Consider the following 26,074-nt stretch of genomic DNA (forward strand, 5'->3'; position numbering starts at 1 on the left):
CGCCCTCCCCTGTCCTCGCAGAGCGCTGGGGTAGCAAGGCCACCAGCCTCCCTGTGTGGCCTCCTTAGCGTTTGTCCTGCCAGCACATTTCGTCATCACGCGTGGGGAAGGGACAGCAGGCCACAGAGTGCCGCCCGCCCTGCCCGGAGCACGTGCTGGCTTCTAGAGGGTCTGCTGCAGCCCCGCCGGAAGCGTCAGCAGGTGGGCTGCCACGTGGGTGGGAGGGAGGAAGCTAGGGCCTGGGATGGGGTGGAGGCTGTTGCATGCACCAGAGTCTCAAAACAAAAACCTTTGAACACCTGTGTCCAGGCCGGTGAAAACCGACTGCATGGCACGTTCCTGTGCCCGGAACTGACAGCTCGCCTCCGGTCCCTGGAGTCCTTCGGAGCTCCCTGGTCCCAGCTGTGACTGGGTCTGCGAGCGCCCCCTTGCAGAAGGGGGTGCTTCCCACAGCCGTTTGCTGAGTGCCGGTGGTCCAGGCGTGAGGTGAGCTTGGCATTGGTGGCTGTGGGTGGAGGTCACGTTTTACCACCACGAACGTGGAACCAGCCTTGTGTCATAGAGAACCTCATGTGAAGAAACCTTTTTCTTTCTTTTGTTTTCAAGCCTCTGATGTTTATTGTGCTTTTAGACTAAGAGCAGCTGAGTGCCCCACGGGGCAGAGCAGAGCTGTTATTTCCTAGTGACCTCACCTGGAGGGTACAGAGACATCTTTGCCAAGGGACTGTAGCAGCCGACTCTCCCCAAGAACAAAGTTAAATACAGACTTATACGGCCCCTCTGTGTGAGATCTGTGTATGTCAACAGACTTGCTGGGGAAGACTGGGAGGGGAGCATCTGTGTTAAAAATACCTGATTGTAAGCACAACTCTTTCCACGTCCACTTATTAAAGTCACCTTGGGACTGTAACAGCCACTCTGGTCCCCCCCGCCCCCGACTGGAAATGGTCATTCTGTTCGGATTTTTCATTGGAGACAAAGTGGGGGAGGGAACTGGGGTGGAGATTAACCAGGAGACAAGAAAGCTGTGTGGCCCTCCAGGGCCTCGGGTTCGCTGGCTGCAACCTGGGGTCTGGTTCTCCCAGCCCCGGTTCCGTCAGGGCCACTGGACCACGCAGGCGCCGGGTGGCCCAGACTGGCCAGTGCCGGGCGGAGCCCCACACTGAGGGAGTGCGGCTTGCACAGTCCGCTGACGCGGTGCCGCTGCCAGCTTGGCCGATCTCAGCAGGTGCTTTTGACAGATCAAGTGTATTTATTAAATGTATTAATGTGTGTTTTACAATGTGCTTCCATCCTCCCCTGGCTCAATGTCGTATACTTATAAGAAAAAACCATTAAAGACATTCCCAGACAATCAGTGTGTGAACTACACGACTGTGACTGTCACGCATGGGAAAGGCGGTAACGCATCAGCAGATGGATTTTATTTTCATAATGCTGTTCTTGACACAAAAATAAAGGCTTTGCTATTTACTTAAGGCACGTGGAGCTTGTCAAACCACCCACTACAACCACGGCTGCATCTCTGGCTCGAGTGGGAGAATCCGTCAACGGCAGTAGGTCAGCCCGTAAAATGAGGGGTTTGTTATACTTTGGGGCTGACAACGCTTGTTACTCTTTTCTGGGTTTAAGTGTCTCATCTTGGGTGAGCTGTAAAAGGTAAGGGCCAGTCTCCTTGGGGAATGACCGCAGGCAAGAACGTCTCTTTTATGAAGAGTACTCACCAGATAAACTTAAAACCTACTGCAGGGGCTTAGGACTTAAATTTAAATATGACTCTTTGCAAAGGTGGCCAAAGTGGGAAACTGGTCACCAGGGCACGTGACCTGGAGCCAGAGTCCGCGGTGCAGTCCAGAGGCGGGTGGTGTGGGAGAATACCCCGGAAGCACTGGAGGAACGTGTGGACGGAAGGATGAAACAGGGATGACGGGGAAAGTTAAGACAAGCCAACAAGAACTATTTGCATTCAAGATGCTTGCAACAGGTTCTGTCTTAGGTGGAAAAGATTCTGTGTTCACAAATCTGGTGGTTAAAGAAAGATCGTGATTTGGACATTTTGCTTGCCGTGGGCCGCTGGTGCTCAGAGGTTGCCCAGTGGTGGGTAGGGGCTAGGGTCCTGGCTACGGCTCCTCCTCCTCCATCTTGTGTTTCACTGCAAAGAAACGAGAGAGTCGGAATTCATGGGCACACCCAGGCAGACTTGTCATTTGGAAATTGAGAATGTGGATGTGCGGAGGCGGCCAGTGGAACCCAAACCCACAGGCTCTGGGGCCTGCCCACGGATCCCCAGGGAACACAGGGCCTTTGTGCTCCCAGGGCTGCACCTGGCGTCTCCAAACCCTTCACAGTGTCACGGCCATTCCTCCTTCCGTTCAGGTGGGGGGACTGGAGATGACAGATCCCGGGCTCAGCTCAACCCTGTCTGTCACCAGCCCCCGCTGCCCCCGCCCTCCCCACATTAAAAACTAGGCCAGCACTGGGGCAGTGCAAGGTCAGAAGAGAATCTTCTCTAGTCTTCTATGGTCCGGCCAAGAATGCGATCCTGGTGATCTCCCCAGTCAGCCAAACAGGAAAGTTAGCTGAACAAAGCAGAATGAAAACTGTCCCCACAGATCACAGCTCCTCCTCCCCAAACAGGCAAACCCTGTCTCCTGGGTGGGAGGAGGGGCCTTTGGGAAAGACCCTCTTTCCAATGTCTGCTTCTAGTGCCCAGGTGCCGGATTCTTGCCCGAGGGCAGTCTGAGCAGTGAGGGCTCTGGGGTTCGGGGGAGCAGCCAGAGCAGAGGGTGCCGGTGTCCCCACCCGCAGGGCAGAGGGGCAGCTGAGCCTGCGGCCCTGGTCCTGGCCCTGGCTCCCGGTGACCAGGGCACACACTGGGCAGGCCCCAGCCCAGGAGGGTGTGGACACTGCCCCACACAGGGCAGTCACCTGCTGGTGAACACAGGCTGGCCGAGCAGTTTCAGATCTGGCTACAGAGACTGCCCAGGGTTCCCAGGCACTCTCCTAAAGCAACTCCATGTCCAGATGACTCGCAGTTGCAGGGTTTATAGCCATCCCCCTCCCCACCCCCCATCCTGGCACTGCCCCTGTGAAAACCTCCAGGTGCCCAACAAGGAGCTGAAAGGGTGCCCCTCGGACTCTCTGTTCAATAACTACCAACATGTATAATGTATTTATTTAGCTACTAATTGTATTAAATAACTCAAACTGGAAAATTATTTCCAGTACTTGGAGTCTGTGGTCATGGGTACATTGAAACATTTTTTCAATGTGTATACCTTTTTCTTTAAGATTTACATTTTTTTCTTTATTTTTTAAAGAAAGAGGAAAGGAGAGGGAGAGAAAGAGAAACATCGATGAGCGAGAACATCGACTGGCCACCTCCTGCATGCCCCCCACTTGGGATCAGGTCCACAACCTAGAAACAAATTGATGACCTCTTGGTGCAGGGTCGACGCTCAACCACTGAGCCACATGAGCTGGGCCTAACTGACCTTTTAAATAAGATTATTTTTCCATTATAAAAGCTTTTTAATCATCATAGAAAATTAGAAGAACACAGAAAAAAACTTTTTTATTTTATTTATTGTTTATCCTCACGCCAGGACATTTTTCGATATTTTGTTCAGATAGAGTGGGAGGGAGAGGGACAGAGAGAGATACATCGAGGTGAAAGGGACACATTAACCTTTTTTAAAACCTCCATGTTCTATCTGGCTGGTGGGGCTCAGTGGTTGAGCATGGACCCTGCACCAAGAGGTTGCCGGTTCGATCCCTGGTCAGGGCACATGCCCAGGTTGTGAGCCCGATCCCTAGTGGGGAGCATGCAGGAGGTGGCCAGTCGATGTTCTCCCACTTCCTTCCTCTCTCAAATCAATAAAGGAAAAAAATTAAAAATAAATAAAATAAAACCTCCATGTTCCACCACTGGAAGGACAAATCATAGAGATTTCCTTTCTAAAAAAATGTTGACACCTAAGGGTAAATGTCAGTAGTCTGGTGAGTTAACCTCCTTCTTGACTCAGCCAGTGATGTTGGGCATGTGGGGGAGGCGGAGCCGCCCTGGAGCCTGAGGCACTGGGAGCACCTGGCAGCCCAGACCCCGCTGAGCCACCCGCCACGCCTCCGTGAAGGCAGCGTTTTAAATGAGAACATGTGGTGCTGGAAGTGGCATCCTACACGGAGATAATCACGGAGCTTATCACGTTTTGAACCCAGAAAGGATCTTGATTCCTAGACAGACAGCTAATAAAAGCCCTGTTTTCGTAGAAAGGAGAGCTGAGGGGGAAGAAGGCCCCCACGCCAAGCCAGCAGCTGGGCGCCCGGCATGCTCACCCCCCCCCCCCCACACACACACACACAGCCTCACCAGGCGACTGGAGGCCTTCCCCTCAGCAGAGCCAGGGCTGGGATGAGATGGCCCCAACCACCTGGTACACATGCTCAATAAAGTTATTTCTCAATTATACAAGGAACACTGTGGCCCTAGAGAAACGGGAACAGGCTAAACAAATTTTCTTCAAATTCTGTAGGTAAGCTTTAAGTGCTAGTCATATGTGTTGATATAGCTGCTAGTCTGTCCGCCTCTCAGTTCGTGGGGGGAGCTCCCACCCGCAGAATGCTGGCTCGCGTCAGGGCGGGGGCCTTGGCCGCTGAAACAGCCACCTCTGCGAGCTGCACTGGGGATTCTGGGCAGTGAATGAGCCCAGACCAGCCGCATCAGCCACGTCTCACCACGGTTGTTCCTCTGCATTCCCAGCTGCTGCTGCTGCCAAGACGGGGCCACTGGAAACAGCGCAGGCAGCAGCAGCTGGGGGCCCAGAGCTCTTGCCCAGTGCAGAGGCAGGAGCTCTGCCTCCGACGCCGCCCGTGACAGGGACACGTCCTCCGGTTCCTGCTCAAAGGGCCGCTGCAGCAGCAACACTAACTCAGACATCACCGCAGTCTGCTGCGGACGGGACAGCGTCTGCTCTTCCTCTGGCGCTGGGTCCAGAATCCAGATGGGCCACGTCGAGAAGCCCCGAGGACTAAGAAACCAAATTTATCAAATACCAAATGAAGGAAACGGGGCGCATCACCCATGTTTAAACCACAGACTTACTTCTAACAGGAAGTTCCCTGAGCACTGACAGGACAACGTGTGAACATTTTCAACCACTGACTGGGGAGAAACACACCTCCAAATAAACCCCCCTTTAAAAAATTTTTTTTTCTTTATTGATTTTAGAGAGGAAGGGAGAGGGAGAGAGAGAAACATGGATGAGAGAGAACACTGACTGGCCGCCTCCTGCACGCCCGCCACTGTGGATCGGGCCCACAACCTGGGCATGTGCCCTAACTGGGAATCGAACCAATGACCTCCTGGTGCAGGGTCAAGGCTCAACCACTGAATCACACCAGCAAGCACAAAACTCTTTTTAAGAAAGGGTCATTCTCACCCCATAAATGTCTCCTAAAATCACCCACTTTCCGTTCCCACTGCCACAAGCCATCAACCGACCACCTGCAGACACCTGGTGTCCGTACAGCCCACCTGATGCCACGGCTGCCAGGACAGCCCTCCGCAGGACCCCTGCTGCCCTCAGGACGATCCCAAGTCCTCAAGGCTGAGCCACTGCTCCAGCTGGCCCCTCTGCCTGCATCCAGCTCCTCTCTCCAGCCTTCACCCAGCCCCCTTGCAGGCCCGGGTCCTCGCCCTCTGGCACTCACATCTCAGGCCCGGCTGGGGAAACTATTTCCGGACTCTCTGGCACCCAGAAGTCCTCCGAAGCAGCCGGCCAGTCTGCACGTGTCCTGTGGCTCCTGGAGCCACATTGAGCTTTCCCACCACACGCGTTCCAGCAGAGCCAGGCGCGGGCTCGTGGTCTCCAGCGTGCGGCCAGCACCTGGCCGGTCTGTTCCCCTGCCCAGGGCAGGAGCTCAGCCACCTTTGTTGAACCAATGAATGGACTCTGACTCTTGCCCCCTTTCTAAGCTCCAAGCCCGCACTCTCTCCGCCTCCAGGCGGTCGAAAGGAGACACGTTTCCCAGCCACGTGCAGCTTGCTGCAGCTCCGGGGGACACCCGGGTGGTCCCACCTGAGAGGCAGAGGGATCGGGCTCTGTCATCGCCACCAGCACGCCCTAGCCCAGCTGCCAACCCTCTCAAAACCTGCTTCCTCACCTATAAAACTGGGTTCCTTATGGACCTGACTGTCCAGGGTGATCTTGATATTTAAATACATTAACTGAGAGACACAAAAATCCACCAGAGAGGTGCCTGGCACACATCCAGTGCAGATGGTGGTGGTTCCTTTCACGATTTGAACCCGAGGGCCTGGTTTCCTAGGCTGAGCCCTTCGGCTGCTGCTGCTCCCAGGCACCCAGAGCAACACGCCCTCCCCGCCTCGCGCAGGGGGTCAGCACCTCCTGTGGGCTGAGCTGACCAGGCCGACCCACTGCGCTCGAGAGCTAATCTAGGCTTGAAGGAAGAGGTTAGTGTCTTCACTATGTGAGCAATATCTTCGGTGGCTACAGACATTGCTAGGAAATGATTCTAGGAAACAAATCTTAAATACCTACACAGATTTAGACATGAAGACATATGTTGGTGCATGACATCCAAACACTTCTCTTTGGTTAATGTGGGAAAACGTCCTGTCAACACATTGCAACTGCAGCTCCAGGCTTAGAGGAGAGACCTTACGTGGCCGGCTCCTCACCGGAATGCTGCTGCATTTCTGCTGCTCCGCGACGTTAAATATAGCTAGCAGCAAGCAGGATGCAGAGAACGATGCTTACAAGTATTTACTGAGTGTCTGGAATGCGTCAGGTGTGTGCTCAGCCACACTGCCCTGCACTGGCTCTGTGAGAGTGTTCTCTCCATTTTTCAGATGAGAACTCTGAGGGTCAGACAGGTTAGTGACTTTTCTAAGTTGCAAATGACTTTTCTAAGTTTCTAAGACACACCTGTCTGCACCTGTTCTACTACTTTTAGGGAAACCATCTTAAGGTTTGAATGAAAAGGTAGTATATTTAATATGTACGAATATCTTCAGTAGCTACTGAATGAAATCAAACTCTCGGGAGTGAAGGCAGCCAAAACAGCAACATTTTCAATGGCAAACTTTAGAAAAAGTGTCCAATGGGAAGACAACTAAATTATGTAGAGAATCATATGTAAAATAAGTTTACAACATATGGGGGACGTGTTTACGATATAGAGCTAGAAAGAGAAAACAGGGAACAGGGAGAATCACCGTGGGATGTATCTCACTGATGAGAAGGTAAAGATAAGATGCATTTTCAAAACACTGATAAGAGACCCGCTGGGGGCTCAGTGGGTTGGAGCGTCATCCCACACACCAAAAGGATAAGGGTTTGAGCCCTAATCAGCGTGTGTATGGTAGAAACATATTGCTATTTCCCTTTCACATCGACGTTTCTCTCTCTTTCCCCTCCTCTCTCTCTAAAATCAACAGAAACATATCGTCAAGTGAGGATCACAAACAAAACAAAACAAAAAACAATGACGAGCCCTGGTTGGTTTGGCTCAGTGGTTGGAGCATCAGCCTGCAGACCAGAGAGTCCCAGGTTTGGTTCCTGCTTGGGGCACGTACCACACACACACACACACACACAAAACAGACACACACACACACACACACACACACACACAAACAATGACGAGAAAAATGACAAGTGAAAATTCAAAAAACCCAGAAAAGCCGTAACAATCTTGATACTAAAAAGAATAAAGTTGGAGGGTTCACACTTTCTGATTTAAAAACTTACTGTAAAGTGACAATAATCAAGACAGTGTGGTGTGGGCATAAGGAGAGACAAATAGATCAATGGAATAGAATTAAAAGTCCAGAGAAAACTCTCCCATTTATGGCCAACTGATTTCCAACAAGCACACGGAGCCCAATCAGCAGGGAAAGTCCACGAATAAGCGGTGCTTGGACACTGCTACTTCCATGCAAAAGGATGGATTTCTGTCTCACATCACACATAAAAATTAACTCAAACTTGACCAAAGACCTACATGAAAGCACTAAATCATAAAACTCTTAGGAAAAAAACCTAAATCTTTGTGACCTTGGGTCAAGCAATGATTTCTTAAGATATAACACCAAAGCACAAAGCAACACATAAAAAAATAAACTGGACATCACCAAAATTAAAAATTCCCATTCTTCAAGAGACACCTAGAAAATGAAAAGTTAACCACAAAACTCAAATCATGTATCTGATAAGAGACTTGTATCTAGACTATATAAAGAACTCTTACAACTCAACAATAAAAATACAACCCCAATAAAAAGGGCAAAAGATCTGAACAGACGTTTCTCCAGAGAAGATACACAAATGGTCACAAGCACATGAAGTCGCTCCACGTCATCAGGCATCATGGGGACCTGAAGCAGAGCCAGTGAGATGCACTTCATGCCCAGGGGCGGCTGTGGCCCCGCAGACAGAGGGTGACACGTGTTAGCAGGGACTGATCCTCACTCTGCTGGTGGGGTGTCAGGTGGTTCTAAATGTGGTCTGGAGACAGTCTGGCAGTTACCAAACAGCTGACCCTACAGTTAGTCACTCTATACAGCCAAGAGAAGTGAAGATATACATCCACACAGAACCCGCACACAGATGTCCACAGCAGCACTGTTCATAGAGCCAGAGTACTAACAACAGCGCCCACCACTGATGAGCAGGTGCAGCGAGATGCCACTCATCCATACAGGGGACGATGATCCAGCCCTGCTATGGAAGGAACTGTGCCCCTCCCTCCAGTTCGATGTGGAGACCCTGCCCCCTCACATGGCTCTGGAACACAGGGCCTTTCAGGAGGGGAGGGAGGTTAAGGAGGTCATGGGGTGGAACCCGAATGCAATGGAACCAGTGGCCCAATAAAAAGAGAAAGAGACAGCAGAGCTCCCCCTCCACTCCATGCGGGCACAGCTAGCAGGTGGCTTCAGCACGCCAGGAGGGGAGCACTCACCAAAACCCTGCCCCACAGCACCCTGACCTCGGACTGCAGACTCCAGATCTGTGTGCACATGAATTTCTGTTACGCCTCTCGGTCGATGGCATCGTGCTATGGCAATTGAGCTGATTAATACAAGCCATAAAGATAAATTAAGTACTGACACATGCTACGACGTGGATGGACCTCGAAAACACTGTGCTGAGTGACAGGAGCAGTCAGAAAGGCCCATCTAGACAGACAGAAGGTAGCCTAATGGTTATCCAGTGCTGGGAGGAAAGGGTCTGGGGAGTCAGGACTCAGGGAGTAGGGCTTCTAGGGTGAGGGGGAAAAGGTGCTAACATTGGTTGTGGTGACGGCTGCAAATCCCGTGAGCACACTGGGAGCCACTGGACTGTACACTCTGTGGTCATCTCCAAGTGGTGACTTACCATGGCTTTTTGTTCAATTCTCCACAAAGAGCAAATGTTACTTTTATAATCAGTTAAAAAGAAAGTCATTTAAAAATTTCCATTAAAACAAATGCCAGCAGTCCTCCTTTTCTACAGAATGGATCAAGTTCACACCTGTGCTGAGTCAGACCCCCCCCCCCCATGCCCAACCCCCAGGCCAGGCTCAGTGCACAGTGTTCTTTCCTATCCATCATCCATGTGAGACACAACCTCTGTGGGGCAAACAAGACACACACCGGCTTCTTCCTGAATGTATTGATAGCCTGCTTCCTCCCTAAAAGAATGTGAGATCAGTGTACCACAGAACACAGTGAAGAGATAGAAAAAAGAGACCACGTCTGAAGAGAAATGAGGAATGCAGTTATGTCAACCAGAAGGCTCAGTAAGTGGTTGCCAAGTCCCAGGTTCTGGGCAGACAGGGCAAACAGGGAAAGTTGGGGCGCCATTTCCCCAAGGGCAGCAACACCTTCCCTGACGCCATCTGCTGAATAACATTTATCTTTTTATTTTATTTTTTTATCCTCACCCGAGGATATTTTTGCATTTATCTTCAGACAGAATGGGAGGGAGAGAGGGGGGAAGAGAGAGAGAAACATCGACATGAGAGAGACACATCAAGTGGTTGCCACCCATATGACCCCAACTGGGGCTGGGGACAAACTGCAACCGAGGTACGTGTCCTTAGCGGTAACCAAACCCGGGTCTCTTGGTCCACGGGCCGATGCTCTAACCGCTGAGCCAAACCAGCCAGGGATGAATAACATTTCTTATGTGGGGATTTAGTTTATAGAAAGATGTAATGGAATCTGATATAAACAATATTGTTACAGAAAATGCTAACGTATTTAATATGGCTATTTGCTAGCTACCTTAGTTGTGTAAGCAAAGCTATACACCTTGGCAAACCCAGGTAAAATCTAAGATCATAGGGTCCAAAGTTGTAACCTGACCTAATCTGGTGGTTTCCATATGTCAAGCCGTTACCTAAGATAAGAAATGCAATTGACATTGCTTGTACACACCCACACACCAGAAACAGAACGTCACTGTCAGCCCTGTCCTCACTATAACAAATACACCCTGACATTTTCTCATTTAAGAATTTAAATACGGTTTAATATTCTTCTCCATTCCTGCACATCACCACAGCATGGTTTCGTTGCTCAGGATCCCTGCAGTGGCTGAGAATACTACGGTTGCACCCCTCAGTGATGTGTGTGTCCGGCGATGATAATACACATCAGTATAGACTGATACACACATCAAGTATAATGCAATATGTATGACCGAGGAGAACACATTGACTAAAGAAATACAGAAAGTCAGCATCACTTCCAAACTTAAATAGTAAAAATAAAGACTACAAAAGGAGCTGCATACCCCAAATGTATCATGTGAAACAATAAGTTATTCAAAAGCATAAATTTACGTCCAATCTTTCTGGTCTCGTCTATCCCATCCGACTTGTTTACAACAGCAAACCCGAGGACTGTGGGGAGACAGCAGGCTGGCTCGTCGTGGGTGCTCGGCAAGCAGCCAGAGCCTGCCCCGGCACAGCCTCACGCTGTGAACTGACTTCTCACTGGGGGTTGAGACCTCAGGCTGCACATCCTCAGACAGGCACCGGACCTCAGAGTACAGTGTGAGAACCAGGAACTTGACGTTTCAGATGTCCTCCCTCGTTCAAGTGAAGCAGGGTTGTTGGAACACAGGCAGGTCTGCAGCCCAGGACAGGAGCTGGCTCAGACCAGTGCAGCCAGAGACGGTCGCCTCGAGGAAATGGCAGTCGGAGAAGCAGATGCACTCTCTGCCCTATCAGTGTGGGGTGATGCTTCTGACGCTTACTGCGGTGGGTCCTTCAGAACCCCTCGGAGCCTCCTCCACTGCCACCACCGAGCCGTCCCATACACTGCTCATTTTGCCACCTCGGGCAAGCAATGACCTTGTCAGCTGGGGTCAAGTCCAACTCACAGCCCAGCTGCAAAGCATGAGCTTCAGTTTTCAGGCCCACTTTTGAAACCAATTTCTGGTGCCAGAAGCCGTGTCCCATCCATTTCCACCCCTCTCCTATTTTGTCACTGGAGAGGTGCTTGAAAGTCCCATGTTGGAAACAGAGGCTGCCACCCCCAGGAGGTCAGGGGTGACAACTGCATGCGGTCGTACATGTCTTACCTGTCGTTCCTGTGGAAAACCTTGACATTCATTTTTTAAAACTCAAAACAGTCACATAACCTCATGCTGTCCAACACAAGGAAAAGAGAACCACCTCTCTTTACCAAGGGCAGACCCAAGCAAAATAAAAGGAAATCGTCTTAAAATGTCTTCACGTTCACTGACATCGCATGTTTCATTTCTCCCGATGCAGCAACAGCACAGAGCCCAACATGACCGTCCCCATGTTTCCAGCAGGCCCAGGTGACGGGAGCCCTCGTCACAGCAACGCTGCGAGGGCTCCCCAAACCAGCACAAATGCCAGGCCCAAAGGCTTCACACGTCAGCTCCGCGGACGAGGGAACTGGCATCCTTGAAACCGAGTCTGGGCGGGGAGGGGCCGAGTGAGGGAGTGACCTGAAATTGCCAAGAGCGGGCCCTTCCAACCTTTCACAGGGACCAGAAGAGACACAGTTCCGACACGTCTCTGCGCGTTTCTTTGTATGCAGTGCATACAGAGAATGCCATGTGAATGGGTCACCGTGAAATGCAGCAACTTCATTTCTCTCTAATAAAATAAGAAACATTAGCGTGATCTCATTTCGATTAACTTTTGAAGGTTCACAGCAGTTAAAGTATTTTGATTCTATGTATGAAGGTTAAAAAATATTTTTTAAATAAAATACAAGAGCAACCAATTACACCATGGAGTAAAAGTAAAAACTGCGACCCCTGTGTAAATGAGTCCTCAGTGGCGTCAAGGAATGCAGCCCTAGGCGGCTGCGCTGACACTATGGCACCCGGAGCGCAGGCTGGGTCTGGTTCTGTTTCAGTTTCCTTTTCGATATCCAATGTTCATGGATTGTGCCCTGAGTTCTGGAAATGTGCCCACTGAAGGCAGGAATCTGTTGGATTCCTCCAAGGGCCTGCTCCTCGGGTTGGATGCTGGAGGGTGAGGCACAGTGTGCAGGACCCATGTCCACTGCCTCATTGCCATCAAGGTCACACAACTTGTTCTCCCCTCCTCAGAATTCCCTTCCCTGGAAATCTACTTGGTACCGCGAGGTACCTCCACTTCCATCATATCCTTCCACAAACCGGGATCCTTCCTGAGGCTCATCTGTGACGATTTCCAGTGAGCTCCAGACGTCTTGCAGTTGTTAGCAGACCATTCCAGGGGGCTCTCACTGAGTCTGTGTTCTGTCCTGTCTGTCTCTGAAATGGGATTTATCCTTCTACTACTCTGGTGTTAGACAATTTTCTCCTCTGCTGTGCCTTGCGATGAAGAATGTATCTCCTTATATCCAGATGTTCATAGACTATTAGAATTTCTACAGCTCCCATTTCTAAAGCCTTTAATGTATCTTCAGCTCCAAAACAGTACTGCCCACATCCTGGCTGATTTCACCAAAGTACTGCCCTATTACTTTCTTCTTTTGAGCGAATTTCACATTGGAGAAGACTTCAGTAGATAACGCAATAGCTTGGTTAAATCCATTTCCATCACCATAGGATACATCAACTAATTTTAAAACTTCTGATTGCACCCTCTGGTCAAACATGTCAGACTGACTTGATCAGTTTGAAAGTCAGCAGACCCAGCTAAAACAAGACCAGCCACATTCACTGTGTCTCCAAAATAAACAGCTGTTGGTGTTGTTAATCCTCACCTGAGGATATTTTTCCATTGATTTTTAGATAGTAGAAGGGAGGGAAGGAGAGAGAGAGAAACATCGCCCAGTTGCCTCCCGACGGGCCCTGATCAGGGCCTGGGATCGAACCTGCAGCCAGGTCCGTGCCCCTAACCAGGAACTGAACCTGCAGATCGATGCTCTAACCGCTCAGCAAAACCGGCCAGGGTGCTTTTCCCTTCTTAGACAGGCAAAACGCAAAGCTGACCACCTCCTCTACCTGTGCCTTTGGGAGGCCCACAGTCAGGGAGCCCGACTTTTCTCTTGTGCTCGGAGTGTGCCCCACAGTGCGCCCCCTGGGACACCGAGCCAGACCTGCTCTCACCTGCAAGCAGGGCTGGGAGGGCCTCTGTGTGGAGCGGTGCTCACGCAGGCACAGGGTGTACTGATGGGCGGGAGTGGTTCAAAGTCAGTGCAGACTCTCCTTTCCTTTCCTTCTGCTGCTACCACTGCACCACAGTAAGCATCCCGGCCAGTTGGAGGTACTTTGCTAGAAAGTTTGACTCTGTTGCACAGATATAACGGCTCCCAGGACTGAGAGGTGGTTTACTAGTGACCTAATGTTTGTCTTTGGGAGGAATGACCAATGATATCATGCTTGCGCCATTGCTAGGTTGCAGGTTCAGTTCCCAACCGAGGGTGCTCACAGGAGGCAACTGATCAACATATATCTCTCACATCGAATTTCTCTCTCTCTGGGGCTGCCTCCAAGCTCTTAATCAGCTTTCTGGTCTTCCAGACCTCCACATTCCAGGTTCCCGTCTGCCGCGCCGGCCAGTCCTCCCGGAGACCCACCTCGCAGCTCTCACCAAGACACCGGCTCCCTGTCTCCACGCAGCTACATGTACTGCAGTCCATTCACATGGGGTGTGTCCATCCTGATATTCTCTATTTCATTTTTAAAATGTTTGTGGCGGAGATTTAAAATGGTAGCAGAGTGAATGGAAGCTACATAGACCATCTCCCGGGACCAAACTGGAATTACAATTAAAATAAAGACAAGTCATCAGGAAAAACCAAATGAAGAGCAGCTGGAGAGAACCCTTATAACCAGGGACATAAAGAGGACCCCAAATCAAGCCCAGAAGGAGCTGCAAAGGCATGAGAGGGTTGGCCGGGTGCCCATGGGCAGCAGATGAGGGCTGTCTTAGCTGTGAGCAGTTCCTTCAGATAAGGGGTTAAAACCCCAAGTCAGCTCCTCAGCACAGAGTGGTGGCTCCCAGCACAGAGTGGTAGACAAGGGAAAGGTGCCCACATAACACCTGGCTGAGGAAAACACCAAAGCAGAGGTTTTGTCAACAGGGAGAGGCACAGGGAACACCAGCACTTCTCTGAATGGCCAGGGCACTAAATAAGCCACAGCCACTCACCTTGGGCTCCGGCAGAGGGAGGGAAGACTGGACTGGAACAGAGATGGGGGTTCATGACATTGGGGAGAGAGCTGGGAAGGAAGCCATCAGGAATTTTATGCTGAATCACTCCCTCAAAGGAGAGTAGCCATCTGAGAGGAGAAAAATGGCGGCAGAGTGAACGGAAGCTACACAGACCGTCTCCCAGAACCAAACTGGAATCACAACTATAACACAGACAAATTGATGGGAAAAAGCAACAGAAAAGCAGCTTGCGAGGACCATATAACGAGGGACACTGACTCCATCCCGTTAGGATTGCGAAGGCCCGAGACGGGGGCTGGGAGCCCTGTCGGCAGCTCGGCAGCAGCCTCAGCTGGGAGCAGCGCCCTCGGGTCACACTCCCAGGCGGCCCCACAGCGCAGCCGGGACAGAGGCTGAAACAGCCACAGCCACTCACCTTGGGCTCCGGCAGAGGGGGACAGACTGGACTGGAGCTGTGTGGGGACACTCGGGATTTGGAGGGCGCTCAGAGCGTTTGCTGAGTTGCAGCCACGCAGGACTGTGGGCATATTGCTCCTTCCCAGGGCTCTGAGAGAGGCAGCAGCCCCTCCCTCGGAGATCCAACCCCACCCTGTGGGTCATTGAAGTGCTAATTGAGGCTCACTAACAACCAGCATCTGCCCCACCCTCGTGAAAGCCCCTTGTGCTGAGCACCTGAGGGAGTTTTTCAATCAACTGACAACCCAAAACTCCTCAAGTAACCTCGACTGCTAGCCTCCAGGCAAAAAGCTAGAGGATAACAGTACCTTTCCTGGGCTGGCAACTTTAACCAGGAAAGTAAGACTTGACAGTGGTGTTCAACGTGGGTCCTCCCTCGCTCATCTAAACACAGGAGAGGGAGCCACAAACAGCAGAACACCAACACCCACAGGGAAAACTTGACAGGCTCCAAAGCCCACAGTGATAGCCAAAATGGTGAAACACAGAAACAGAAGCCAAATGAAAGAGCAAGAGACCTCCACTGAAGATGAGATCAATGTGGAGCAATTAGGCATGTTAACAGAGCTAGAATTCAGAGCCATGATCTTGAGGAAGCTGAACAGCATGAGTAAGGACATAGAGACACTGAAAATAAGCCAACTGGAAATTAAAAACCATCAAGAAGAGATAAAAATGACATATCCGAAATGAAAAACACATTGGAAGGTTTAAAAAGCAGAGTAGAGGAAGCTGAGGACCGGATCAGTGAATTAGAAGACAGGGTAGAAAAAATCAACCAATCAGGAGAGTAGCCATATTACTCCTAGAGCCCTTTCCCAGAGCCCAGGGGAGAAGCAATGGCCCTGCCCTCAGGAATTTACCACTACCCTGCCGGAGAAATACACACTGAGGCTCATTAACAGCTACAGATTACCAGCAAACAAAGAGGGGGAAAAAAGCCTCCAAAAGATTTGAAATCTGGACCTGGCTCGCAGTGTTGAGGGTTGTGGCTCTGAGGACTGAGCTGGGTAAGCTGAAACCTAAATTCCTATGCTGAGCCCCTCCCCCATGGCTTCAGTAGCCATGTCTATAAAGTGCCCCATCATAGTGGTTTCAGCCTGGAGGAGAAACAACTGCCCCTTCCTCAGGAATTTAACACCACCCTGGGGCTCTGGGGACTGAGCTATGAAGGCAGAGGCCTGGACCCCTGTGCTGAGCCAACAGCTCACACTGCGGAAACAACATTCTTATCAAACCAATTTTAACCCAGGGATAACAACTGCCCCACCCACTGGAAATCATCTAACCCTGTCCACCTGAGGGATTTTTCATTCAGCTGAGAGCTACAACCCAAGGCTCATTAAGTAACTGAGACTAATAGCCTGCAGGCAAAAGCTGGAGGATAACTGAATCGTTGCTTGGCTTGCGAATCTACTCAGGAAAGTAAGACTAGACATTGGTGTTTCATGTGAGTCCTCCCACACTCATCCCAAACCCAGCAGATGGAGCCACAATTAGCAGAACACTGATATGCACAGGGAAAATTTGGCAGGCTCCAAAACCCACTGAGAGAACCAAAATGGTGAAACAAAGAAACAAATCCCAAACCAAAGAACAAGAGAATTCTACAGAAGAAGGGATATGTGAAACAAAATTAAGCAAGTTATCAGAGGTAGAATTCAGAGTAATGATTATGAGAAAGCTCAACAGCATAAGTAAAGATACAGAAACAATGAAAATCAACCAAATGGAAATGAAAAACCACCATGTGGAAATGAAGAATGACATAGCAAAAATAAAGAACACACTGGAAGGAATAACCAGCAGACTCAAGAAAGCTGAGTATCAGATCAGTGAATTACAAGACAGGGTAGAAAAAAATCAGTCAATCAGAGAACCATAAAGAAAATAAAACAATGAAAAAAACAGGACAGTTTAAGAGAACTGTGGGACAATATGAATTGTAACAACATCCACATCATAGGAGTTCCAGAAGAGGAGAAAAATTAGCAAAGGTTAAAGAATATATCTGAGGAAAAAGTGATTAAAAAAAACTTCCCTAACTTGGTAAAGGAAAAAAGCATACAAGTTCAGGAAGCACAGAGGGCCCCAAGTAAGAAGAGCCCAAACAGACCAACATCAAGGCACATCATAATTAAAATGCCAAAAATTAAAGTAAAATAGAAACTCTTAAAGGCAGCAAAAAAAAAAAAAAAAAGAAAGAAAAAAGCAACAGCTTACCTACAAAGGAGCCCCCCCTAAGGCTATAAGCTGCTTTCTCAATAGAAACACTATAGGCCAGTAGGGAATGACGTGTTCAAGATAAAGAAAAACAAGGATGTGAATCCAAGACTACTTTATCCAGCAAGGTTATCATTCAAAATAGAAAGTGAAATAAAGAGCTTCCCAGACAAAAAGGGCTAAGGGAATATATTAGCACCAAATCAGCACTTTAAGAAATATTTTAAAAACTATAATAAGCAGAAGAAATAGGAAAACATAATGATAATTAATTAAAATGGCAATAAATAAGTAAATATCAATAACAACATTTAATGTATATGGATTAAATGCTCTGATCAAAAGACATTGAGTAGTTGAATGAATAAGAAAGCATGATATATATATATATGCTGCTTACAGGAGACCCACCTCACAACAAAAGACTCACATAGGTTGAAAGTGAAGGGATGCAAATAAAATTTCCAAGCAAACAAAAAGGGGAAAAAAAGCTGGGGTAGCAATACTCATATTTGATCAAATCAACTTCAAAATGAAGACCATAACTAGAGACAAAGAAAGCCACTATATAATATTGAAAGGATCTATCCAACAGGAAGATATAACCTTGGTAAACATATATGCACCCAATTTAGGAGCACCAACATATATTAAAAAATATTTTGGAGGACTTCAAAGGAGAAATCAACAGCAAGACAATCATAGCAGGGAACTTCAACACCCTAATGACATCATTGGATAGATCCTCTAGACAAGAAATTAACAAGGAAACAGAGACTTTAAATGTATTAGATTAAATGGATTTATTGTATATCTATAGAGAATTACACCACAAAACTGCAGAATTTACATTCCGCTCAAGTGCACATGGGGCATTCTCACAGATAGACCACATGTTAGGATGCAAACTAACTCTCTACAAGTTCAAGAAAATTGAAATCATATCAAACATCTTCTCAGATCACAATGGCATGACACTAGAAATCAATTACAATAAAAACACTAAAAAATATTCAAACACATGGAAGCTAAATAGCATATTATTAAACATTAAATGGGTTACCAAGATCAAGGAAGAAATCGCAAACTTCCTGGAAATCAATGAAAATGAACACACAACACAAAATCTATGGGACGCATTGAAAGCAGTCCTGAGAAGGAAGTTCATAGCACTACAGGCCTACCTCATGAAACAAGAAAAATTTCTAATTGACTATCTAACTTCAATTTAAAGAAATAGAAAGTAAACAAAAAGAAAAACCCAAAGCAAGTATAAGGAAATAAATAGTAAAGGTCAGCGCAGAAATAAACAACATAAAGGCTAAAAAAAAAAAAAATTTAAAAGATCAATGAAACAAAGAGCTGATTCTTTGAAAAGATAAATGAGACTGATGAACCCTTAGCCAGTCTCACCAACAAACAAAGTGAGAGGACACAAATAAACAAAATCAGAAATGAAAGAGGAGAAATAACAACTGACACCACAGAAATACAAAGGATTGTTTTAAAAAAATACTATGAAAAATTATACGCCAACAAATTGGACAATCTAGGTGAAATGGACACATTTCTAAAATCACACAGTCTCCCAAAACAGAAATGGGAAGAATGAGAAAACTTGAACAGACCAATAACAACTAAAGAAATTGAAGATGTAACCAAGAAACTCCCAGCAAACAAAAGCCCAGCCCAGACAGTTTCACAGGGGAATTTTACTAAACATTCAAAGAAGAACTAGCACCCATTCTCCTCGAACTATTCCATAAAGTCCAAAAAGAAAGGAGACTTCCAAACTTGTTTTATGAAGCCAGCATAATTCTAATTCCAAAACCAGATAAAGACACTACAAAGAAAGAAAACTACAGGCCAATATCCCTGATGAACATAGATGCCAAAATCCTGAACAAAATATTAGTAAATCAGATCCAGCAATACATTAAAAACATTATTCACCATGACAAAATGGAATTCATCCCAGGGATGCAAGGCTGACACAATATTCACAAATCAATAAATGTGATACACCACATAAACAAAATGAAAGATAAAAACTATATGATCGTATCAATATATACTGAAAAAGCATCTGACAAAATCCAGCACCCATTTCTGCTAAGGCTCAGCATTGTGGGAATAGAAGGATCATATCTCAACATAATAAACGCCATATATGAAAAACCTACAGCCAACATCATATTCAATGGGCAAAAACTAATAGCATTTCCCTTAAGAAGAGGAACCAGACAGCGATGCCCACTTTCGCCACTCTTATTTAACATAGTACTGGAACTCTTAGCCACAACAATCAGAAAAAAAAGAAAAAAGAAAAAGCATCCAAATCTGAAAGGAGGAAGTAAATTATCATTCACTTACAACATGTTACTGTAGACAGAAAACCCTAAAGACTCCATCAAAAATCTACTAGATTTAATAAATGAATTTGGCAAAGTATCAGAATACAAAATTAATATCCAGAAATCAATGGCATTCATATACACCAATAATGAACAGTCAGAAAGGGAAACCAAAAGTACAATCCCATTTATCACTGCAACAAAAAACAATAAAACACCTAGGAATAACCTTAACCAAGGAGGTAAATACCTTTTCTCAGAAAGCTATAGGACACTGAAAAAAGAAATAGAGGAGGATATAAAAAAGTGAAATATATAAAATGTGCATGGATCAGAAAAATGAACATAATTTAAATGTCCATACTGCTCGGCCAGTATGGCCCAGTGGTTGAGTATTGACCCATACACCTAGAGGTCACTGGTTCAATTCCTGATCAGGGCACAGGCCCAGGTTGTGGGCCCAATCCCTCTTGGAGGGCATGCAGGAGGCAGCCAACTGAGGTTCTCGCTCATAGATGTTTCTCTCTCCCTCCCTCTCTCTATCTTTCTCTCTCTAAAAAAATCAATATAAATAAATAAAATATAAAATAAAATGTCCATACTACCCAAAGCAATCCACAGATTTAATGCAACCCCTATTAAAATACCAATGGCATATTTCACAGAGGGAGAACCAATACTCCAAAAGTTTATATGGAACCATAAAAGACCCCAAATAGCCACAGCAATTTTGAAAAAGAAGGACAAAGTAGGAGGGATCACATTACCAGATTTCAGGTTATACTACAAAGCCACTGTAATAAAAACAGCCTGGTACTGGCACAAGAACAGACACATAGACCAATGGAACAGAACAGAGAACCCAGAAATTGACCCAAGACATGCTCAATTAATATTTGACAAAGGTGGCAAAAGCATACAATGGAGAAAAGAGTCTCCACTGGACAGCTACATGCAAAAAGATGAAACTAGACCACAAACTTACACCATACATGAGAATAAACTCAAAATGGATAAAAGACTTAAATAAGCTGTGAAACCATAAAAATCCTAGAAGAAAATGTAGGCAGAAAAATCTGACATCATATGTAGTAGAATTTTCACTGATATATCATCTAGGGCAAGAGAAACAAAGGAAAAAATTAATATATGGGACTACATCAAACTTAAAAACTTCTGCACAGAAAAAGAAATCGGCATCAAAAGGAAAAGGAAATACATTCTCTGGGAGAACATGTTTGTCAACTATACATAATTTAAGGGGATAATGTCCAAAATATATAGAGTACTCATATCACTCAACATAGGAAGACAAACAATCCAATTAAAAAATCAGCAGAGCCCTGGCCGGTTTGGCTCAGCAGTTAGAGCGTCGGCCTGTGGTCCTGAGAGACCCAGGTTCGGTTCCCGCTAAGGGCGCGTACCTCGGTTGCAGTTTGTCCTGGGCCCTGGTCGGTTGTGCGGGTGGCAGCCACTCGATGTGTCCCTTTCACATCGATGTTTCTCTCTCTCTCCCTGTTCTTCTCTCTCCCTCCCACTCTACCTGAACAAAAAATGGAAAAATGTCCTCCGGTGAGGATTAAAAAAAAAAAAAAAATCAGCAGAGGACCTGAATAGACACTTCTCCAAACAGGACATACAAATGGCCAGGAGACATATGAAAAAATGCTCAATATCTCTAATCATCAGAGAGATACAGATTAAAACAACTCTGAGGTATCACCTCACACCTGCCAGAATGGCTGCCATAAACAAATCAAACAAGTGGACTCTAGTACACTGCTGGTGGGAATGCAGACTGGTGCAGCCAGAATGGAAAACAATATGGTTGGTGTTTCCTCAAAAAATTAAAAATAAAACTGCCATTTGACCCAGTGATCCCACTTCTTGGAATATATCCTAAGAAACCTGAAATACCAATCAGGAAGAATATATGCATCCCTATATTCATCGCAGTGCTATTTACAATAGCTAAGATCTAGAAACAGCCCAAGTGCCCATCAGTAGAAAAGTGGATAAAAAAGCTGTGGTACATATACACAATGGAATATTATGCAGCTGTAAGAAAGAAAGATCTCTTACCCTTTGAGACGTCATGGAGGGACCTGGAGAGTATTACGCCGAGCAAAATAAGTCAGTCAGAGAAAGACAAGTACCACATGGTCTCACTTATTTGTAGAACATTATGAACAAAATAAGCTGTCAATCAAAATAGATCCAGAATCATGGAAGTAGGGAGCAGACTGACAAACTTCAAAGGGAAGGGTGGGAGGAGTGGGAAGAGATAAACCAAAGAACTTGTATGCATATATGCACAACCAATCGACATGGACACTAGGCTGGGAAGGCAGAAGCAGGAAGAAGGGGGTCAGCAGGAAAAAAGGGGGACATCTATAATACTTTTAACAATAAAAAAAGAAGTTAAAAAGGTAAAAATATATAAAATAAAATGCTGTAGCTGCCACTGACTGACTTCACCATCCCCAGAGGGAAAAGAGATGTGAAACCGTGGTGGATAGCAGCACGGCACTGGACCGAGCGTGTGACATCACTTCTCACGGCCCCTCTGGGGTCTGGTGAGGGGAGCACTTCCATTGTTTGCATTCCACTGACGACAGGGCTGAGGCAGAGAGAGGTTAAGTAACTTGTTCAAGGTCAGCCAGTCAGTAAAAATTTATAGGAGAGCATTTTCATTTGGGCTCTTACAACAGTGTTCATTTCATTTCACATATTATTTCACAAATGATGGAAGACCAGGAAGGTTAAGTACCTTAGTCAAAGACACACAATTAGGAAGCTTCCAGAGAGTTTGGATGTAGACCTTGGGACTCCAAGCCCAGGACTCTTTCTGCCATTATTAGCTGCTCATTCTGGACAGCTGCAAATGTCACTCAGAACCCTCCTCAATGACAAGTCTGCGATGCCATGAAAAGCAGGTGCGGGCACCCTCAGCACCCTGGGCAAAGGACTCAACTCCTTACCGCCCTCCCAGTCCGACAAGACACAGGAAGGCACTTTTAAATTTTCCTATCCACCGAAACAGTATCGGTGACAACGTGGTGGTAACTTTTGATCTCCTGATACCTTTCTGCATTTTCATAATGAGAAGTATTACTTTGATGAGGGGACAAGGAAATCAGTCTGTTCTCCACACCAAGCTCCATCTCTCTGCACCTTTAAACCTGTCCACGTCCTGGACTAATAAGAGTTGAATCTGAAACTTCTCAAGACACATTAGCAACTCAAACCCTATATTTAGGTCCTAAGAGTAAATACCCTGTGTCAGCCCTGGCTGGTTTTGCTCAGTGGTTAGAGCATTGGCCTGCAGTCCAGAGAGGCCCGGGTTCAGTTCTCGCTAAGGGTGCGTACCTCGGTTGCAGTTTGTCCCCGGCCCTGGTTGGATCGTGTGGGAGGCAGCCACTCAATGTGTCCCTTTCACGTCGATGTTTCTCTCTCTCTCCCTCCCACTCTGTCTGAACAAAAAATGGAACAATGTCCTCGGGTGAGGATAAAAAAAAAATACCATGTGTCAATGAGCTGGACTGGCTCCCACAGAGAAGCAGGGCCCTTAGACAGGTGGGCCCATCGCTCTTCAAACCAGGCTGACAGGTTTGAAAGAACACATGCTTCATGCCCCAGCCACTTCGGGAGGTTGGATCCCGATGGATTCTTATGAAACCCACATGGGCGGATTTCTCCCCAGCACGGTAACTCCATAAAGAACATCTGCGCATCGCAGCAGAACGAGGTGTGGAGGCAGGGCTTCGGTGCTAAGCCTCCTGACTGCCATCCTTGCTCTAGGGCCTAGGTACATTCTTCAGCCTCTCTGTGCCTATATTCTGTCTGTAACGTGGAGACCTACTTCGGAGGGCTGTGAAGAATGAGTTACCGCCTGGGAGGGGCCTGGGACTGTGATAAAAGCTCGCCTCACAGTCAGTGTACAGTGACTGAAAAACCTGTGTTATTACTGTAGAAAATATCAATAATCAAAAAAGAAAATCACCTGCATTTCTCTTTTAGGGGGGAAAAAACAGGCAGAAATAAATTAACCCATCAATTGCCTACATCACTTCCACTTAGAGATCATCACTAGTAACATTTGGGGTAATATTTTAGTAGACGTTTTGCCTTTGTCCATTTATGTGTCATGTGTGAACATATATTTTTCCTTTGTTTACTTACTTGGAAACAGTTCTGTTTACTTTTTTTAGAAATTTATCTTATTGTTGAGAGCATTACAGATGCCCCCCGTTTCTCCCCTTCCTCCCCCCACCTGGCTCCCACCCACCGGCCTTCCTTGCACTGTGTCTGTGTCTGTGGATTATGCATATAAATTCTTTGGTTAATCTCCACCCCCGTCCCTCTGAGATCTGTCAGGCTGTTCCATGCTTCCATGTTGATGGTACTATTTTGTTCGTCAGTTTACCTGATGAACACAGATGCTAAAATCCTCAATAAAATATCAGCAAATCATATCAAGCAATACATTAAAAATATCATACACCATGACCAATTGGGGTTTATTCCACACAAATGCAAGGCTGGTACAATATTTACCAATTAATAGACTTAATACATCACATAAATAAAATGAAAGATAAAAATCATGTGATCCTATCAACAGATGCAGAAATAGCATTAGACAAAATCTAGCACCAATTATTGATAAAAACTCTCAGCAATGTGGGAACAGAGAGATCATACCTCAACATAATAAAGGCCAAATATGACAAACCTACAGCCAACATCATACTCAGTGGGCAAAAACTAAAAGCATTCCCCTTAAGAACAGGAACAAGACAGGGATAGCTGCTTTCACTACTCCTATTCACTACAGTACTGGAAGTCCTAGCCACAGCAATCAGACAAGAAGAAGAAATAAAAGGCATCCAAACTGGAAACAAGGAATTAAAACTCATTATTTGCAGATGACATGATACTGTAGACAGAAAACCATAAAGACCACCAAAAAACTACTAGATTTAATAAATAAATTCGGCAAAGTAGCAGGATACAAAACTAACATTGAAAATCGAGGGCACTTTTATACACCAGTAACGAGCTCTCAGAGAGCTCGGTTACTTCAGATTGACCTTGTCCGCAGTGTTTACCAAGCTGGAGGACCGGGAGTGGTGGGTAGCACGACTGTCATCCAGCTGGTGGCTGCGTGCTGAACAGCGACCCTGTGTGTGCGGGCACTGTCCTGGTGCCAAGGACACAGGGGCGAGTGATACCTGGAGGGAAAGCCCGGCTGTCACAGAATTTACATTTGAGTACAGTCATACAGGCAATGAACAAATAAATCACTAAAATCCTGGGCGATTCAAAAGAATTAAGCACTTAAAAATGATTAATTGATGACCAAGTATAATTATATATATCACAGAGTCAACGCCAATTTGTAAAGGAGCCACAGCCGGAGACCTGAAACACACAGGACACAGCACCAGCCACCCTGGGATCAGCCTCACCCAGACCTTTCGCTTTTACCAGGCCACCCAGGAGGAGTCCCTGCAACACACAGGGCATGTCCTAGTGAAAGTGTGGGGGCACCTGCCGGAGGCAACCAGTCCCTGTGTCTCACACACTGATGTTCCTCCCTCCTTCTCTCCCTCCCTCCTTTCCACTCTGTAAGATCTGTGGGAAGCGCCCTCCGGTGAGGACTAGCGCACAAAACTTGTGGCGGTGCTAAGTTCTTTCTGAGTCACCCTGAAGACAACGTGTTCGATGGGACAGCAGGGCTGAGGGGTGCTCCCATGGCTCGGGGCTGCCTGAGCAGGTGACAGCCAACGAAGCCTGGCGCAGGTGAGGGAGCAAGCCACGGGATCGTCAGGGGTCTGTGCCTTCAGTTTTTCTCCCAGTTTTCTTTAGTGTGGTTAGAAGCATATAACAAAATGTCCCGTCTCACCATGTGGAAGTGTGCACCGCAGTGGCCCTGAGCACATTCACGCTGCTGCATGGCCACCTCCACCTACCTTCTCCATAACTCTTCATTTCGCAAAATAGAAACTGCCCCTCTTCCACACAAACGCCCCTCTGTTTCTGCCCCCAGCCCGGCAGAACCCTGCTACTCCCCGTCTCTGTGACTGCTGGCTCTGGGCACCACATGTCGGCGGAATCACACGGAACCTGTCCCTCTGAGTCTGGCTCCTTTCACCTCGATGCCCTCAAGGCTCACGCACACTGCAGCACAGTCAGAAGTGGGTCAGAATCTTCCGAAGGCTGAGTGACAGTCCGCTGTATGGACAGAACCTTTATCTTATCTGCTCATCCACTGATGGACACAGGTTAATCCTACCTTTCGGCTATCATACATAACACGACTATGAACGTGTGTGCACACATCACTGAGACTTGCTTCTTTTGTATGTGCAACCCAGAGTGGG

General features: G+C 47.1%; 1 pseudogene; it reads right to left on the reverse strand.

The window, feature by feature from the left end:
- Nucleotides 1-12,361: 12,361 nt before the first annotated feature.
- On the reverse strand, nucleotides 12,362-25,682 carry LOC118642188 (annotated as a pseudogene).
- Between the last annotated feature and the right edge of the window lie 392 nt (nucleotides 25,683-26,074).

The sequence above is a fragment of the Molossus molossus genome, unplaced genomic scaffold (assembly GCF_014108415.1).
Source record: "Molossus molossus isolate mMolMol1 unplaced genomic scaffold, mMolMol1.p scaffold_m16_p_3, whole genome shotgun sequence".
In the NCBI taxonomy this organism is placed as follows: Eukaryota; Metazoa; Chordata; class Mammalia; order Chiroptera; family Molossidae; genus Molossus; species Molossus molossus.